Source organism: Aythya ferina, assembly GCF_964211825.1.
Source record: "Aythya ferina genome assembly, chromosome: 3".
Classification (NCBI taxonomy): Eukaryota; Metazoa; Chordata; class Aves; order Anseriformes; family Anatidae; genus Aythya; species Aythya ferina.
Genome location: NC_140298.1, coordinates 103,126,752 through 103,146,638, shown reverse-complemented (window position 1 = coordinate 103,146,638; position 19,887 = coordinate 103,126,752). Strand labels below are relative to the sequence as shown.

At 37.1% G+C, this 19,887-nt stretch overlaps 1 long non-coding RNA gene across 1 annotated transcript in view; it reads left to right on the top strand.

The window, feature by feature from the left end:
- The window catches only part of LOC311434917, a 362,168-nt gene that overhangs the window by 281,208 nt on the left and 61,073 nt on the right, over positions 1 to 19,887 (top strand). The gene's annotated exons all lie outside the window — the stretch shown is intronic.

Below are 19,887 nucleotides of genomic sequence, written 5' to 3'. Positions count from 1 at the left end.
TAATTGCAAATATCATAGCAATATCATATGAGACCTTTGAGACAAATTATTCTGTGTCTCTCAGGTTCCTGCATGAGTGCCATACACACCGTACAAATTATTTTGTGTTCTGAATACATTGTTCAAAATCATCCTATTATGCCAAGAAAGATATGGTTCACTTGCATTTCCTGACTTTGTTGCGTTGCAGTTTTTTCTCAAGAGAAGATGCTTCTGACAAAGAAGTTAGTCTGAAGGAAGAGAGCATGTAGTTTAAATAATGCAGAAATGGTATCTTTAGGATCTTCTAGATATGGAGAGAAGTCAAAACTGAAGTATGCTTTTATGCTGTTAAACTACAGTACATTAAGTCCATCAAGAGACTGATGTAATTGTGAGCCATACAGAGTGTCTGGACTGTGTGGCTTGTCCAGATGGGCAAAGTTATCTTTCCATTTGGTGCAGAAATATCAGGAATACTTTTCTTTGGTGTTATTTGACGATCATCTCACAGGTATATAGATGGTGAGAAAACAGTAGGAAAAAGGACAGTTTGATAAGCTCATTTAAGCCTTTCTTATGGCAGTACCTGTACTGTTTGGATTGTAAGGACACACTTTGTCAACTGTAACACTGGGGTTTCTTATAGCTTGATCAATCATACCAGGAAAGTGATCTCTATCTGTGCAAGCCATAGACCCTGTGATACCAGCTGTGATAGTTGTTGACCTAATAAAAATAAAAAAGAAGGAAGGCAAATAGGAGAGAAACTGCCTTTTGTGTGATTATATATATATATGCTGCCTTTGTAAGAACTAGTGAAGTGTTTTCAAATTAGTTTGTTTCAGCCTGGGGCCTAATCCTGCCAAGCACATTTTTAGCATGAGATCATGTGTCATCAGTAGGAATAAACTGAAATAAACAGAATCTGAGTGTGTTCAGTGCCTCTGAAAACTGGACTATTTATTAACATGTGGGGTTGAATTCAGTAGCATTTGAAAATTACGCTCACTTCTTCCTTTCCTTTGATTTTGTGTGTGTGTGTGTGTCTGCTTTGGAAACAATTAGATCACAATATGCAAGTAGAATAGAATGTCATACCTGAATCATGGAAATACTAACAGAAATAGCCAAATTCTCACCTCTATAACCCAAAGAATTGGAAATGTCAGAAAGACGGTATTTGGACTGAAAAAATAAATATTGAAATGTTTTACTAAATAGGAAAGACTCTTCTGACAATCTAAAACTGTCATTGCAGAACTATTTTAAGGTCTTTTACTAACAAATGCAAGTGATTAAAATTACTAGAATAGTACACTTTCTGCTTTTATGTTTCTGGTCATAATTATGTTCTCTCATGTCAAGAGTAGGCTCCACTTTACTGTCCTTGGTTAGCTTAGCATTCATAGCCAGCCAGTATCCATTTACAGATTTACCCAGCAGAAAATACCAAATGGGAACAACAAAGGTTGAGCCAAATACATTTAAAAAGAAATACCAGTCTTCTTATGTTCTGCTCTGCACCTGACAAACAGCACTTTGGTATGCAGTGGAGTGGGAGAAAAGCATGGAGAGCAAGGTACAAAAGAAGAAAGTGGTGGTGATGCTTCTGCTGTCACTCTTCTGAGTCAGATCTGAACTTAAGCCCCAGCCTTGTGTTAGGTACTATGGTGCTGCTGAGATTGCTATGTTTCAGCTGAGATATCAAATGAAGGTCCTGACCTTGTTCTCATTAGAGATCCCTGGGTACTTGTTCTCATTAAAGACCTCCTGGCACTTTTCAAAAGGGAAAGAGTGTTAGCCCCAGTGTCTTGGCCAAATTCCAGCTTGAGTAATTACGTTCTGCCTACCTAAATTCCCTTGGCTGTTTCAATTTGAGTTTTTTATTATTATTATTATTTTATTTATTTTATTTTTTTTATTTTTTCCCTAAATCTGTGTGTAGTTTTATCATGTGTTGGGAAACAACTGCGTCTGGCATCCTAGATATGTTTGCAATTTTTGAAGCAGAAGAACTGATATTTGTATATAACATTAATAATCTGTTAAGTCTACAAAGTACTTGTAGACTTATGGTTTAATGCAAGACCATGTTAGAATGTAATCCAAGTCTTTCATGTCTTGGAATGATCAGTTGCACACAAAGTAGTTCTACTAAGAAAATACTTTTTTCAGATGGGTAGTTGAATGTACCGTTTACATTATTTATTTTAGTTGATACTTTTAAAATCAAATGATGTAGTATCTATTGAATGTCAACACCCACAAAATAGTGGAAGGTATATTCAGCTGAGAAACTATTTCTGTATTCATTTTTTTTTATGAGCATGAAGAGACAGAACATGGAAGATGGGAGAGTAGGGAAGATTACAGACATAGCGTGTTTTAAATAATTTAAAAAGATAGTTAATCCTATCACTTACAGGCTTAATGGAATATTCTCAGTTATGGTAAAGGTGATGGGCCAAGAACCCTCAGAGAATAAAATAAAATGAAACAGGTGAAAGCCCTCTTTGAGGTTCCAACCTGTTACCATATTAGAGATAAACTAGCTAGCCTCTTGAATCCAGTTATTCTCTTAAACGAATTCTCAAATGCATCTCCTATAAATTTTGAGAAATTTTTTTTTGAAAAAAAATTGAGTTTATTTGGTATGGCCTTTCACAGAGACTAGCAGTCAGAAGTTCAGTCTACCTAGGTCAGTGATGTGATCCACCTTATGATAACACAATCCTCTGAGGCTGTTGGTTGGCAAGTGGAGGAGGTATATTTGTGGTTGGCAATGACTTTTGTCCTATTCAGTCCGGCTCTGTTCAGGTGTGTGAGTGATTTGGCCCACTATTCAGTACTGATAAATTTTGGCTCCCTGTACAATCAATGGAAACAGACTACTGTAGATATAACAGACCTCATGGACTGAGCAAATACTCATGACGTAGCACGTAAAACTTATGGCAATACTTATACAGTACTTAAATACATCTTTTCTGAATGCACGTTGCAGTGTATGTGCAGGAGCTCTTAGTCTTTTGAAGGATCTAACATGTTACCTGTATTTTTTCAGGGAAGCTCTTTTGTTCACTTCTTACTGCTCCTGCCATAACCACTGGGCTGTGGTTTGCTAACACATTTCCTCAGAGAAAAGGATCTTGGAAAGATCAGAACAAGGGGTTGAGTGCCCAGTCCCACTTGATGCTGTCCCATGCTTTAGCTTTGTGAAAGTGGTGGGAGCTGAGTTGCCTTTTTGCAGACATACAGGGAACTACTTCTGTCCAAATGTTGAAACCTTTGGTGGGAAGAGGAGATCATTGTTGTTGTTTTTAAGCTGTTCTCCAACCTGGAGAGGTTGTTCCACGTCTTTGTTCCACATCTTTGTTTGTGTGCCATTCACTCGGCGTTTTACTGATCTGTTTCGACAGATTCCTTCAAACTACACATTATTTTCATTACAATTTGTATCTGCTTTTTAAATAAAAAACCTCACCAGAGCTGTTGCCATGAAAATAAATTAAAATTAAGAAGTCTATAATTACAACATTAGCCTGTAATTATTACAACAAACAATAATACTGTACAGAGCAACAAAATAGGAGCAAGAGTCTGATAACAACTCACACATATAAACTTTGTTGAGTAACACTTTGTTGAGTTACAGCTGACTGTAAACTAAGAAAGTCCAGAAAATCCTGAGCCAAGACTTCCACTTGGACTGAAGTCCCTGTTCTGGATAGCCCCATTATATGAGATCACAGCCTTTTCTGAGAACCTTACAAATAACTAGTCCCTGAGAGAGTTGCGGGTGGAGTGAGACATCCTTACTCTGAAACTCTCTGGTAATTGTTAGTATCTAAAAATAAACTGCGTGACACAGACTGGAAGGATGTAGGTCCACTCAGGGCTTTTCAAGGAGACTTCTCTTTGCCCTATGCAGAGGCAGGGACAGCAGCACTGCATATGAAGGGCAGCTGGGATTTCAAGTACTGTGTCATCTCTCATTAAAGAGACACCCAAACCACCAAGGTGTGAAGAGGTTTGCTTGAGAACAAGATCCCCTACTAGATATAGTGTTTATGGTACCCAATACCACGTGACATTGATGGTGTTGGTGATACCCACGAGGACAGTAAATGAACAGGTGGTGATCTTGGTTTCAACTACCCTTATAGCACTCTTCTAAAGTATAGTTGAAGACACTGGAAACACAGAACTAATTTTAAATCTATTTTAGTACCTACCTATTCATACGTCCTTAGATGCTTTTTGAAGCCCCCCTCAGCACCTTACACCACTGTTATCCTACATGATTTATCTAAAGCCTAGTCTTGCAGCAAACAGAAAAGAAGGTTACAGCTGTAACATAAAGACTTCTGCACTGATCTCTGGTCAGAACTTTTTCAGATTAAAAAGGGGTATTTTTGTTGAAATATGAGAATTTTGTCTGAACTATTTTGTGGAGTTTTTCCAATTTTTTAAATTAAATTCATTTGAAACAGAAATAGCATTATACACATTTTAAAGCTGGGGAATAGGACTGTGAATTTCAAATTTCAATTTTACCTATTAAATTTTATTTTGAATTAATTTTCTGAACTTTGAACACTGTTGCTACTCATCTTATTTATTTTTAAAATATAACTCTGGGATTTAAAAATAAAAAGTATTAAAAGAACTTTCCCAGCTATGTTCTGTTTTCAGGAGATAGCCATGCTGTGGCTGCTTCTAACATCCTGAATATAGCCTCTATTTCTTGGATGGCTTTGCTCATGGGGCAGTGGCATTTGATATCTGGGAAGAATCTTTGAAAAGATGTTGTTGTCACCCTTTTGCCATAGTAATCACTTCTGACCGTATCTTAAAGAGAGGCCAAATGGAACTTGCAGGAGATATACATCCTTTGTTTCATCTGCCAGCTGTGCTTATACGGAGGTAAAAGACCTATTCTCAGAGTGCAGAGGCTGAATTTACACAGAGTCAAAAATAATGGAATTGGTATCCCTTTCCTATAGAGTGGTCTCAGTTCAAGATCCTGAGTAGAAATAGTGTTAGCATAGTGAGCTTTCCCCATTCTGGAAGTCCCTTCTTTCAAGCCAAGATAAATACACTTTTCATTTGATAAAGAAGTGTCCACCTGGAACAGCTAAGCTAGAACAGTTAATATACCAATTTCCAGTAACTCCCAATTAATTTAACCTCTGCAGACACCAGTTGATTCTTTGCTTTCATCAGAGACTACTTATTCTGGAAGAAATTATTTGAGAACAGGCTATCTGAAAAAAGGAATAGAATTGGTATAATTATAGCAGAACAGCATCTCTGACCAGTCCAGCCCGCAGTGTCACAGCGAATTCTTGGAGCAGATCTGCATCAAGGACACTGTAGCCACAACCTTGCTCTTTCCCTCAAGACAGAATGTCAAATCATAATATTTCCCCAAATTCTTTAAGGAGGAAGAATTACAAATTACATTTTAAATGTGTAAGCAGAATGTACCCTGAAGACACCACTCACCACAGACTTCTTTAACCAAATGTTTTTTTTTGTTGTTTGTTTTTTTTCTTCATATAATAACAGTAATTAAAAATACAGATTTAAGAAGCCTGAGCAGATTAGTTAAAGAGCATTTTAGGATTATAAAAGCACTTCCAGTTGCATCAAGCAGATGCCATTTCAAATGCTGCTGTTTGGATTAATTAACTGAGTTCAGGACACCACATATATTAGAACTGCTAGTTGTACTACCCATCCTCCCCCACACCCTTTTGTAATTTGTTATTAAAATCTTGGCCAATTAGAAAAACACAATGTATTAAGTAAAACAGCACACTGAACCAATCAAAAATAATTACTCAGACTAAGATTCATTTAAATGATTTATGGCAGCAATTAAGCTAGTTTAAAATGCTTCATAAAGGTGTGGTATGTTTCACACATTCACATATACAGTATGCAGAATGTATACTGTCTATGTTAAAAGGCTACTATTAATTGCTTTTACAGAAATGCCACAAATCATGTATTTTAGCAAAAAAGATCATTATAACAGAATGTAATTGATTTAAAGCACTATTCTGGTTAAGAAATACAGCTATAATGTGCTTCAGACTTTAGTGTAAGAGCAATTCTGTCTCTCTTATAGAGATATTTAATTACTTTAATAAGTCTGTAAAACTATTTTATGGAGAAGTAGCTTTTAAATTACTTTCACCATAGCAGAGATTGAGATCACTTTATAGAATATAATGCAAATACACTTGTCAGCATATTAATAAAACCCTAACATTTTTTGCATTGAAAGCTGGAAAAGTTCTATCTTTATTTAAATATGGGTGGCCATTACGCACATTTTCCCGCAGGCTAAAATAAATTAATTATAGATTAAGTACTGTATAATAATATATCCTTATCTAAAACAAAGAGCATAGTGTAAGTTTGGCTACTTTAAATTGGGTCAGTTCTCCAACTGGCTTGGGGCCAACAGCCAGTCTCCAGTGCTGGCCCATGACAGACACTCGGTTCAGAATTTAAGAGCATGATATTAAAACATCTTTAAATTCATTTGTCTCCAGCCCTCCCACATGACGACTCATTGTTTTCGTCCCTTTGCTACTCTGGTAGATGCTAGGCCTTCAACTGGAAGAACTGCCAATTAAAGAACCAAGTGCAAAGTCAGTGATGAAGAAACATCTCTGTCATATCAATACCTTGGTGATGGTCCAAGCCAACAAGGTATTGATGTGACTGAGAAAAGCATTTTTAGGTGTAGGCTCTCATTAGCATGTACAGCTGCTTAAATGCCACAAGTAGCATTTAGTAGAAGATACCAGTGTAGCAATACACGGCTCAGGTTACTTTATTTTTTTCAAAGAGCAACCTAACAGGAGGAAGTCACTGGAAGCCTTTGCAGCATCTTACCAATTTACCATAAAGCTGACCAAAAGTCAATAACTAGGATAAAATAGCTGATAAAATCTAATCTGTTATTAAAATAAAATAGATTAATCACAGGTTTATAATCGGTAACTCTCTGACAGCAGAGCAAAGTTTCTAGATGATGACAAAAGTTGATCGGATCCAGGGAAGTTCTATTTAGGTATTTGCCAGCTTCCAGAACTGATATTGCTATCTCTTGAAAAGAGCACAGTGTGATAGCTAAGGACATTTATTTTGCTAGCATGGCAATATAACGCAGTTGATCATGCTCCAGATAGGAATAGTACTACTGAGTATCTAGTTTGTAAATGCACAGATCTCCTATTCTAGGCTTGATCCTAAGTGCTTCCAGAAGAAACAACTTGTTTTTTTTTTTCCTTTTTTTTTTTCTTTCCCCTCTAATAAGGGTCTGGGTGGTGGTGGTGGAAGTGGATTAATTTACATAAGTAAAACAAATGCATTTCTTTCTACGTTTACAACCTCTGTCCACTTTCTACTTAAGGACAGGATCAGTTACTTTTTTAAGTAGCTATTTTTTTGTTTATGAAGCACACTTTCTCTGTAGTTCTCTTTCACCTCTCTTTGAAGCAAGTCTTTCTTTTAACACTGAACATAAAGTGTGATGCAAGAGAGAAGAGCTTTGGAGAACAGATCAGGGATAGTTCCCTAACAGAAATGAGCTGTACAATTTCTGTGGTCACTGGAATTAACTTTATAGAAAACAGTATACTGAGAGCAAAGCACATTGAAATCATACCCTTATATCAGCAAAACAATCTAAGATGAATAAAAAGACAGTCCACATTAAAGGACCAGGAGATCCATTTCTGCTTTCATTCAAGGAATTCATACGCAATGTGCTGATACAGATAGATAGTAACTATGTTATCAGACACATGAAAACGTGCTGTTTAAATCAGTTTCTTTCAAGATATTCAGTTCCAACAAAATTTTAATGATTAATTAAGAATGTGTGAATAAATTTGAATATATTATTTTTTTGAGTGTTTGACTGTTTATTATCTTCATAGTCTTATTTTAGGGAATTTCATGGCTGTATGGCAATCCTATTTGGTGGGTTATCTTAGTAGAAGAAGAGGCAGCAGAGGAATTGGGAAAGGAAGATGCTCAATTAATTAATAGGGTATTAGTTCCTGCTCCTAATTAAAATCTAACTGAAATAGGAATTTGACAGGTGTTTGGCCAGAATGGAAACATTAGACACTTTTTAACCTTTGGGGAAGCAAGAAGGAAGAGATAGAGCTTGAAAGGCATTTTGAGGGCATTTTGTATTAGCTTTTATTTCATTATTTAATAAATTCTTTTTGACAGCAATTCTAATAGAGACAATTTTTAATATATATATATATATATATATATATATATATATATATAACTTCAAATGACTGCATTCACACCCTTTGCTTCTTCCTGGGTATTGTAAATCAGTTGGGAGTCTCTTAGTTTTCTTTTTGTTTGCTTGTTTGTTTTTGCCTGAACTTTTCCTTTTACTGTGTTTTTGTCTGATTGCTTTTTTATTCCCTATTGATTATTTCCTGAAAAGATACAAGGTTAGAGCTTTCACCATCTTACCTTACTCTGCAAGGCTGTGTGTAAAAGGCGGTTTGAGGAAGGACATCTGCTTGGCAATTCTCTCTGTGGAAGATGTCTGTCCACATCATTCTGTCTGGATAGCAAAGATGAAGTCCACTACAGAAAAAGTCATGAGACCTTTCAAGTTAGATGTGCACATTAAAGTAGTGTAATGACACTAGAATCTATTTTGTAAATACTCAACCAACTGAATAACCCAAATCCTGCAGTAGCAATTTACTATTGGCTAGATACACGAATAATAGCTTGGTTTATAATTTAAATTACTCTTCATTATCTCTGTTCTGAGCATGTGAATAAGACAGTAGGGTTTGACTGAAGTAAGCAGCTTTGTAGATTTGACAGGAATTCTCTTCTGGGCTTCATATAAGCTTATCTCTAGCTTAACTCATAGAGTAGGTTTGGACAAAGGCTGTTACACGTAATTCACACAGTTGCCTCAACAGCAAGTGAAGACTTCCCTGGGAGACCACTTCTGACCAGATGCCTTTCTGGTGGGTGAGTTATTTGGCTATGGGGCAGGTAACTAGCTAGGGTCAGCAAGCTGTAGCTCTGGAGCTCTGCACCAGCTGCACATGCCATTACACATGGAGCACATTTTGGCTTGGAAATATGAATCTGTCCCTGTAGCAGTGATGCTGTTCTGTTTCTCGAACCAAATATTGTGGAATTGCAGCTCTAAAAAAATATTGTTTGTCTGGGAGGAGTTATTGACTTGATTTGCAATAATTTCCTTTTCAAAATCTTATCTCTTTTCTGGAGCTGAAGTTCTGTTTCTGGGCCAGATCTGTATGGAATCTGGAAAAAATGGTAAAAAAAAAAAAAATAAAAAAATAATCCTAATTGGAAACCAAACAGATTCCAAATGAAGATAAAATTCTAATGACTGCTACAGCTTACTTCATCAGACCAGAGCCAATTTATCTGCAAATTATGTAACAAACTTGTCAAAGAAAGCAGCTGAAGAAATTGTACTGTCATGGAGTTCTAGTGATTATTACAATGGTTATGAATACTAGACACTATTTCAACTGGATGAATTCCTATAGATGCTTCTTTTTGATGTCTAATGCTAAAAAACAAGTATTTCCCGACTTACAAATATAGTTCTATGGTATGTTTACATTAAAAGTTTGCATTCAGAGACGACAAAACCAGGTCAGTTTCTTGACTAACATTTCTAACCCTGTGCCATTTCAAGACTCTTTGCTATAAAAAGACTCTTTGCTATATGTTATTATAAAATGAATGTAAAACATCGAGTGTGATGTGATGTTCAGTATCCTCAAAACAGTGTGGTATCTGTGACTGCTAAGCTCTCAAGGGATATAAGGAATATGCTGTAATGACCCTTACTTACAGTTCCAAATCAGGGTGCAGTTAATCAACAGTTAACCTTCAGTGGTCTGTCAAGTATCGGGACAAACTAATAAGGACGGCACATCTCAATATTCTTCTATATTAATCAAAAAGTATTTTACAACTGCAACAGCTTTGAATAATAAATCTAAAATACAAATCATCGTACACTTTTTAGTATCGCACTCAACAACTAAATGTAATAAATTAAAATAACAACAGGGTATGGGTTACTGCCTACTTCCCTGTCTCTTGTCCATGTCCACCCCCCATCACCATGGGTTACTAAAATACCTACATAAACAAGTTGCTTCCATAGAATTGATATATTTGGACAGATTTTAATGTACCATATAGTAATCTGTCCATCTTCTTATTCTAAAGCTGAGAATGGCTAGTACCAGCTGATTCAGAAGAATATATTAGAAGTCTCATGAAATGGTAATGATTTTCTCAAGAAGGTTTCATTTTAATCTCCTGAAATAAAATGCATTTCAAACTATAATAAACAAAGTTTTCTAGTTGCTACATTTCTTTTTTCTTAGCATGAAACATTATACATTTGGACATTGTTATTCTATAAATTCTTATTTGAATTAACCTAGGTGGCATCCCACCACAATGAGTTCCACAGTCTAATTATTCTTTCAGTGAGGAAATTTCATTAGTTGTAAAAGAAGCAGAAAAGGTCATTTCATTATTTCTTTGCCTAAGGCCTCACCTAGAGAACTAAGTAGTCCTTTTCAGTTTGCTGAACCAGGAGCTTAGCTAAATTCAATTCAGGGTTTTATTGAAATAAAATTCACTTATTAAGAGGCAGAATAAAATTCGCCCTGTGAAGAAAATGATGGAACTGAAATTGGTTAAAATTCTATGTTCAGTCAAAAGTTGCCTGAGAGCCCACTATTTGAGTCCATTTAAAAGTGACCTTTAAGTGAGCAGTAAGAAGGGTAAAACTATTATAGCTTTACGAAGTTTGATTCATGTCTGAAGGATTTCAAATCAGGGGTTTTGATATTGCCATCTCAGTCAGAAACAAATTGTTGGCATTGATGTGCTTCTTGCAGCACACAGCTGGATAATCATAAAAGAGATTATAGAGGGCATTGAGGTAAGTGGAAGCTTTTCCTTCACTTAAACTTGTCTGTGGTCAATTCACCAAATAGCTGGAATACAGCATGGCTCACTGTGTGATGTTTGATGCAAAGGTAGGAAAATGCCAGTGGTAGATGGGTAAACACATTTGTTCTGTGCTGCACAGTCACTCATCCAAATCAGTTCACCTTATCTTTGCATCTACATCATGTCAGAGAAATAACTGCTCCTAATACCTCAGGAGTGCTTTGCTGGAAGGAAGTTTCAGCTTAAAACTGAGGTTCCTAATTTTAGTAGTAATAACACTGCTGTTCTAGTTAGATCACCTTCTGAAAAAAAAAATATATATTTCTGAGAGAAACAAAAGATTGTGGTTTTCGTTGTTGTTGCTGCTGTTGGCTAACACACACACACACACACACACAAAAGTGAAAAAAAGAAAAACTGTCACAGCTTTCCCATTATTAGTTCTAGGAAAACATAATAAAGCCACAGCTGGCAGGCACTTATTTTTTTTCTTAGCATTTGATAATAGAATTCATTGGTAAGTGGAAAGCTTACAACCCTGTGTGGGTCAAACCCTTATTCTGCTGCAAGTTGCCCTCTGCTAACATTATGAATAGATGGTAAAATACAAGCTAATTGTAATTCACCTAATAATGAATAAAGGTACCATCAGTAATCAAGGCTTTTTTTTTTTTTTTTTTTTTTTTTTTAATAAGTATTTTTAATATAGAGTGTCAATAAACTCTGGAAAAAGAGATAGTCAGGTCAGCATGAAAAGTTCAGAGAGACAGGTTATGTTCTAATGCATCACTCTAATATATATAGCTAGTCCCTGTGATTTTATTTTTAATGACATTTCCTTTAACAGCACAGCACTTCAGCAACCATGGAAGGTGAGGCGGGAAAATAATATCTATCTTACTAGTATACCACAAAGCTGAAGTTAGCAGTTCTGAGTGATGAACAGCAGTTTGAGTGGAGCTGTCTACAGTAGTTCAAGCCCATTACTCCACCCTCATTAGAGGCATTTATCATTTAGTTACTATGCTTATGCAACAGTATTCTAATGCTGAAAAAACAACAACAACAACAACAAAAATCAAACAAAAAAAAACATCACCAGCTCTATATTAGGGATGGGTGAATTCATTCTGATAAAATGAGAACTGTTCTTAATTTTTCCCAGACCTGTAACTGAACCAAAACCTCATATTCATCCATCATTATTTCAGACCTGAGATCTTGTGCTTTGCAAGCAGGGCCCCAATGTATCAGCTCAGCAAGGTCCCTGATGCAATGGCGGTGGGCATGGTGTAAGAACCTGACCAGAACAGAACAGATTATTTGGGAATTTCTTCATCCCTTTCCATCTGCAAACTTCTCTCCTAGGCTTCTTGCCAGTGGTGAAACCACGGTGAGGATGTAATCTGCTGGCAGCCCAAAAGAAGCACAGTGTCAGCAATATGGATTGATATGTATATTTAGGAATGGCTGGATATGAAATATAGCATAAACTTAGATTAATTCTGGGAAATGTTATCCAGTAAAAGAGTAAAAATAGTATACAAATAGTATACTTTTTTTTTTTTTTTTTAAATCTGTAACTACTATTTTGATTCCTGTGTCATTTTTATCACATTTCATTATTTATGAACCAGTATGATATACACATTTAAGAGCAGCTTTCAGCAAGTTCTTCTTGTGCAGGTATAGAAGATATATCTGTAATTATAACAAAATTCATGTCTTTCAATGCATAGTTATATTGCATCTTATTGACTTATCACCCCCACCTAAGTACAGATTGGTACATCCGACGAAGTTATGCTGTAAGTGAACAGTTATCAGAAATCACCAAGTTAGAGAACAGAAATTCTTAGTACTTGATGGAAGGTAAAGGCAGAAATACATTTTACAGCATTGATATGTAACATAATAAAACAGTCAGGCTTTACAAAGCTTGCTGATTTTTTTTTTTCCCAATGTCTAAAAAATAAGCAAAAAACAGTCCCAGTGATTGTACCTAATTTATTTTCAGTGTTTCAACTGTGACATTTCAGCACTTTCCCTCCGGAAACTATTCTTAAGTAATAAGTCTTCCTCAAGCCTCCATCCTTCTGTGAATGAATGTATTTCTGCCTGTTAAAATTCAAGGACTGTTCACAATTTACATTTAATCATCTGTAGCTAAGGAACAAAAAATGTTACAAGAATTTTTGAAGAGTTAAAGCAAGGACTCATGTAAGGACAAATTATTGGAGTATTATTGATGACTGCAGTGAAGATTCAGTACTACAGATTCTCAGGGAGACTATGGCCATGGGTTTATCTCAGAATTTCATCTGAGTCTTCTCTTTAAGGAATTTTTCCGATACTTTCAATGACAAAAAAAAAAATAAAAAAATAATGTTTTCATGACAATCAAATGGCATTGAACCTGTTCTCTTTTCTCCACCACAAGGATGTTGGTAAGCTCTCTCCAACAGGTGATTCTTTTCTTTGTGTGGTGATGGATATGGATATCTGACCCAGTTACTGGACAAGTAGGTGTGATCTGTGACTAACTTTTGGATTATTCAGTTATTTGCTCCTGGCACTACAGGTTTTTGGATGCTTTCTTAACAATATTCACCAGAACTTTGCCTTCAGTGCTAGTCCAGCTAGCTGAATGCTGTCCTGGATGTTATCAGACACGACCAGGTAGGAAAAAAAAAACAAAACAGCTTGGATATACTGCAGGTGTAGAGTGCATGGCACAAAACTAGGGGGACTGGCTGATGCACCAGAGGGCCATGCAGCTATCCAGAGAGACTTTGACAGGTGGACTGACAAAAACCTCATGAAGTTCAACAAGGAGAAGTGCAGGGTCCTGCACCTGGGGAGGACCAATCCCAGGCACCAGGACATACAGATGGCCATCCAGCTAGAAAGCAGCTTGACAGAAAAGCACCTATGAGTCCTTGTATACACCAAGTTTAACACAAGTCAGCAATGTCCCCTTGCTGCTAAGAAGGCTAACAGCATTCTTGGCTGCATTAGGCAAAGTATTGCCGGCTGGTCAAAAGAGGTGATCCTTCTGCTCTACTCAGCATTGTAGAGGCTGGAGCTAGTGCACTGAGTACAGTTCTGGACCCCCCAGTACAAGACAGACCTGGACATACTAGAGAAAGTCCAATGAAGGGCTATCAAGATGATCAAGGGGTTTGGAAGACCTCTCCTATGAGGAGAAGCTGAGAGACCTGGGACTGTTCCACCTGGAGATGAGGAGGCTCTGTGGGGATCTTATCAATGTCCATAAATACCTGAAGGGAGGGTGCAAAGAGGACAGAACCAGGCTCACAGGTAGAGACATTGCCACACAGGTAGAGATTTCTGCATGTCACTGAGAGGACATCGACAGGGATATTCCTGTGTTATAAAGTAAATGAGTAGAATTCATCAATTCATTAGTGAAAGCTCATAGGACAGAATAATGCCAACAAAACAAAACAAAAACAAATAAACAACAACAACAAACACACATACACACACAAACCATCATAAACCTAAAAATACCAAAGTACTCTCTGGTGTTCTATACTGGTATTTAACCATGCAGAAGAATGTTGTTGGATCTCTCGGATCTTATGATCATGGTTTGTGGTTTATATACTCTTATTTATTTTTTTTTTTGACTGTTTCAAACAAAAGGTGATATGGCAAATATAGCATACAAGAGCACTTCACCATGTGATACACTGAATGTACCCATGAAGTTAGATTCACATTTTCAGATCTGGGAACTGTGTGTTTGATTAGCTTAAGTAGAGACTGGTCGCGGCAAGAAATAAGTTCTGTATTATTTCAGTACTTGTTTCCAGCTTTACTGTGAAGCAACATATTTGGTACATAGACCATTGAGTCACTAAGGAATGTATCAGGTATCATAGCTGTTGGCTAAAATTTAGAATAAATAAATGGGATACTGAAAAGTGTGTAGTTCACCCCACTCCATTAATAAATTGTTAAACTGAAGGCTCAGATGTGCTTTCAGTAACCACTGACATTTTATCTGAAATAAGGATGAGAAATTTCACTTACTACAAAGCAAAGCATTAAAAAGGCTCCTTATCTATGGGACCAGAATAGGGATATTAGTAACACTGTCTGCTTCTTTAAAAAAACCCTATTAGTGTCAGGTAATATGTTTCTCCAATGGTGCTTGACACTCACTGGGCTCAAAAAACCCTGAGAATGAACTTTCTGAGGGAATATTTTAAGTAATACACTAATCACCAGCTAAAGAAAATGTGACCTTTGACATCAGTAAAACATACACTAGCTTTGTTCCTAAAACTGGTTTCTTAATACATACAGGCATTAGCAAAGTAATCTGCTATTTCTTTTTCTGTGCTTCTATTTTGGTCCGTATGTACACATGTATACACCAACCAAGCAAATATTGAGCTTGTGCTATTTCTGTGAGTTCAGGAAAATGCAAAGCTAGAAAGTGGGACTATTCTAGTGGCCAAAAGTTTATTTTATTTTATTTATTTATTTATTTATTTATTTATTTATTGCTGGTCTGTGTAATGCACATTAGGAAATTTGGATCCCACATTACTGTGTTAGTATTGATCAACCTTTTTCATGATAAAGTGATTTACATTACATAAAATTTCATGTGTGTAAGGCACCTAGAACTGTCTAGCTATGCCTCACAGATTATCCCTCCAAAGGTAAAAGGCCCAAGACTGTACAACTATCATGGACACTGAATGGTATGAATAGCACAGCTGGAATGCTTGTGGAAATACTCATATTTTTAAAGGACAGAAAAATAGCTTAGACTGCACTGCTGTGACTGGAAATCTGAAGATGGAAGACACCATATCATATGCAAGAATCATACAATCACAGAACTGTTTGTGTTGGAAAGGACCTTAAAGATCACCTAGTTCCAACTGCCCTGCCAGGAGCAGGGACACCTCCCAACAGACCAGGTTGCTCAAAGCCCCATCCAACCTGGCCTTGAACACTTCCAGGGATGGGGCATCTGCAGCTTCGCTGGGCAGCCATGGATGCTTGTATCCCTCCATTCTATACATCTCTCCATCAATATCTTTGCAGGCTGTATGTGTTCAAAGTCTTTGCCTTATTGTAATATATCCTGACCTTTTACATTTCCTTAGTTTTAGGCTCCTTGCATTGTTTCAGACCCTTAAACAGAGGCATGTACAACACGCAGTAACTGTGTCCTAAAACCACCTTGAGTGTCAAGAAGCCTCTGGACTAAGCACAATGTGATGTAGATGGCACCTCTGTGTGTCCTTTGGCCTCAAGGTCATAAGAGAATCCTTGTCACATCTATTTTGCAGGGTCAGTATAGATATATCTGATTGGAATAAATAGAAGACAACTCAAAAGCAGAATGTGGCAAATGCCACAGACAGATGGAACTGAAGCCCACTGTTTTGGAGACTTTCTGAAAAGCCACCATTTATTTTGGTGAAACATGCACCAAATATGCAAGCATATATTCCCCATAACTCTGTGTTTGACCAGTGCTTCTGAGCTGCTTTTCAGATCTATCCCTTAATATCCTAAAATGAAGCTTAAAGCTAAACTAATTAAATATTTGGATTACTCTAAAAATAAAACATCTCCTAAAATCTGTATGTTCATTAATGAAATGATTGATTCTGATTAATGGTGGCAGAAGGTTTCCACTGAAAAGTTCTCCTGAAGCTCCACAGTGAATGTGGGAGAAATGGTCCCAAGTGATGGATCACCTGCTGAGTGGCTCAGATAACTTTTCCCTGCATTCATTCTCTGGATAAATGTTCCTTTTGAGAGTGCTTCTGAGGTCAAAAGTCTTTCTGGCCATGAAGGCTGTGAAAAAGTGGAAGGCTTTCACCAAAGCACTGTTTGTCACCAAGCACCCTGGGCTGTGAAGCTTTTCATTGTTCCATGCCTCATTCCGATGAACCGGTTTGACAGCTGCAGTTTTAGAAAGATCTACCAAATACAAGGGAACAAAAAAAGAAATAAGGAAATGGGAAAAAAATTTCACTGAGAACATATGGGTCAGGAAAACAGTGAAAAAACTGCTGATCTATTGATTGGCTAGAGAGCACAAAATCTGTAGTTTTAGGTGATTAAAAGCTAGATTCTAATTTACTCACCCATTCTGGGTGGTAACTCACTCTCAACTGCTCCTGTTCATTTCAGTGGAACTACAGGAGAGCTTATGCACTGTGAGTAAGCAAGACAAAACCTCATGCTAATTTACATGCTGCAGTTAGCCATGGCTGATAAACATTTATCTCTTGAACATGACTACTTGCCACACTCTCACATTCTCAATATGAGGTATGATGGTGTTAAATATTGACACTGAATTGAACCTTGCCATACAAAACCCATCACATTTTACATGGTGAATCTTTTACGTAGCTTCTTTTGCTCCCAGCAAAGGTTTCAGACTCATCACCTGCTGTCACTGCAATATCCAACACTGGTAGTGCAATCTGACCTTAAAGCCCATATAGTAGCTAATGGAGGATTCCATGTGAAAAATACTATAGTGAGCATAATGCCTGTGTAATGTTCTGCCTCTTGCCTCCAAAATTGTAGCTGGTATGTCCAGTCCATGTTGTCCTTCTGTCATGTCAACCTCTGGATGCATTTTCAGTTCTCTGGCCATTATGCAGCTGGCATAAATGAAAGCAGGGCTGTACCTTCATTGATACACCATGCCTTAACGCTGCATCTGTTTCTTTACTTGTCTCTTCTTGACCTTCATTTAAATACTAGCAGAGTATTTCTCTTGTAAAAGGGCAGATGGACAGGCTAACAGGCCCTGAATCTGTGCAGGAGGAAAATTCTGCACTTACAGCCAGAATATAGTATACGATCCCATGCGTCCCTATAGAACTGCATGCCATGCAAATAAAGTTCTTTCTATATTATTCTTTATTGAATTTAAAAGACAGCTCACTCATTTTTTTCCCCTTTCTTTTCCTTTTTGACAGTCCTAGTCTGAGTAGATGGTCATTACTATTTTAAGCCTAGGCAGAAAAGATCTTTCCCCTTCAGACTTGCCACACAAAAATATAGTGCTTTACACAGCAAGTCATACTCACAGCTTCTTTTGTCCTCAGTAAGTCTCTGAAGTGCAAATTAGAGGGAAGCATATATAAATGACAATGATTTTTTAAGACATTGACATACTTGGTGTCACCTGTGTCTACCACAATAGTACCAAAGCATCCTTTCCCTTGCTACACATGGACTTTTGTTTTTCCTACACAGCTCTCTAATCGTGGTTTTCTTGTTTCAGTTGCCTGAAGCCAGAGACATAATGTTTCTTGTCTGACTCCAAGGCAAGTTAAATAACTGTCATATATCATATGGGCTCCCCTTTGTTATCAGTGCTCTGTAGTTGGTTCTAATTAGATGACTGAATTACTTAAGAAACCAGAAGGAGTGAGGTGGTTCCCCTGAATGTAATTAGCTACCTACTGCATGATCCTCTCGAAACTCCTGTGGCTAGGGATCTCCCAAACCTTCCTTCTTCCCTTCCAAAAGAGCTCGTGTTGTCTCGGCCTTTGTTCCCTCACTAGTAATTACAGAACCAGAATTTTCATGATCGTTTAAATTTTGTGTAAAAGCTGATACAGAGCAATTTCAGTGCTGCCTCATTCTGAGAACAAACAAAACCTTGCACCTTTTGAATCCACCTCCCTGCCTGTGTGATTACCACAGATCAAGGTTTCCAGTATATCTGAGAGATGGAGAAATACAATTACTTTTTGCAGTACTAGAAATAATGGCACTTTGCATTTCAGTTCATGTAAGGTAGTGCAACAAAAAGCAGAGAAAGTGATGCACAGACACTTATATGTGTTTATATTGATGAAAACAGACAGACACATTCTGCCCACACTTTCAGCTTTGCCTATAACTTGTAAATGCAGTTAATGTCCAAACTAGTAAAACCTGCTTTTAACAATGCTTACTACCTGGGCATTAGGCTGTGCTACTTCTGTGTGACCAGATTTGTGACCAGAACAGAAATGTCAAATCATCTGTACTCTGCTCTGAGTGAACTGATTGCAACCTGCTCATGTAGAAAAGTGCCCTGTGATACCTGATCTATGCTGTAGCTAGTGAATATGACATCCACCACCTGCAAGGATTTCTGTACTTTTTCTTAAGAGGCCTGAATATCAGGGTTCTCAGAAATGTTATCTGAAGCTTTTGCAATTTACATCATAAATATAGCTTACGGAGAAATAATGTCACTGCTGCTTCATATGCACTATACTACGAGTCATGTTTCATAAGGAATTCTGTGGTTTGTATTCCTAAATTTCCAAAGTGAAAGTGATGTTGATATATCCCTTACAGCATGTTTGCTTCATAAGACCACCTATTACAGTGTCGGTCTTCCTGCCTTCCATCTTATTAACCTTTGAAAATGCTTATTTGAGAAAAGGAAACATTCAAACTCTAATAGCTATATGCAGAAGTAGAAGCTATAGTATAGCAATACATCACTCCGCCACAGCTCTCCAACCCTGTTGTTTTTCCCTTAATGTTGAAATAGGGCTCCCTTTCAAAATCTTCTCCCTTTAGGTACAGGAAAGAATCCATCAGTATGATGCTGATAGGCTATACTCTGTATAACACATCAGGTCATCCATCAGCACAGCCATTATTATGCCAGGTGCTTCAAAGCTTGGGAAGCTACCAGCTCTCAAAACCCATTGTATTGCAAGCTGCTCTCAGTGCACAGAGACCATCTTCGTTATGCATATCAGTGGGAACTTGTAAAAATCAAAAGGTCTCTACAAGAGGGTGAATCTCAAAAGGTTTGATTCAGACACCATGAAAAAAAAAAAAAAAGTTTTTAAGTAG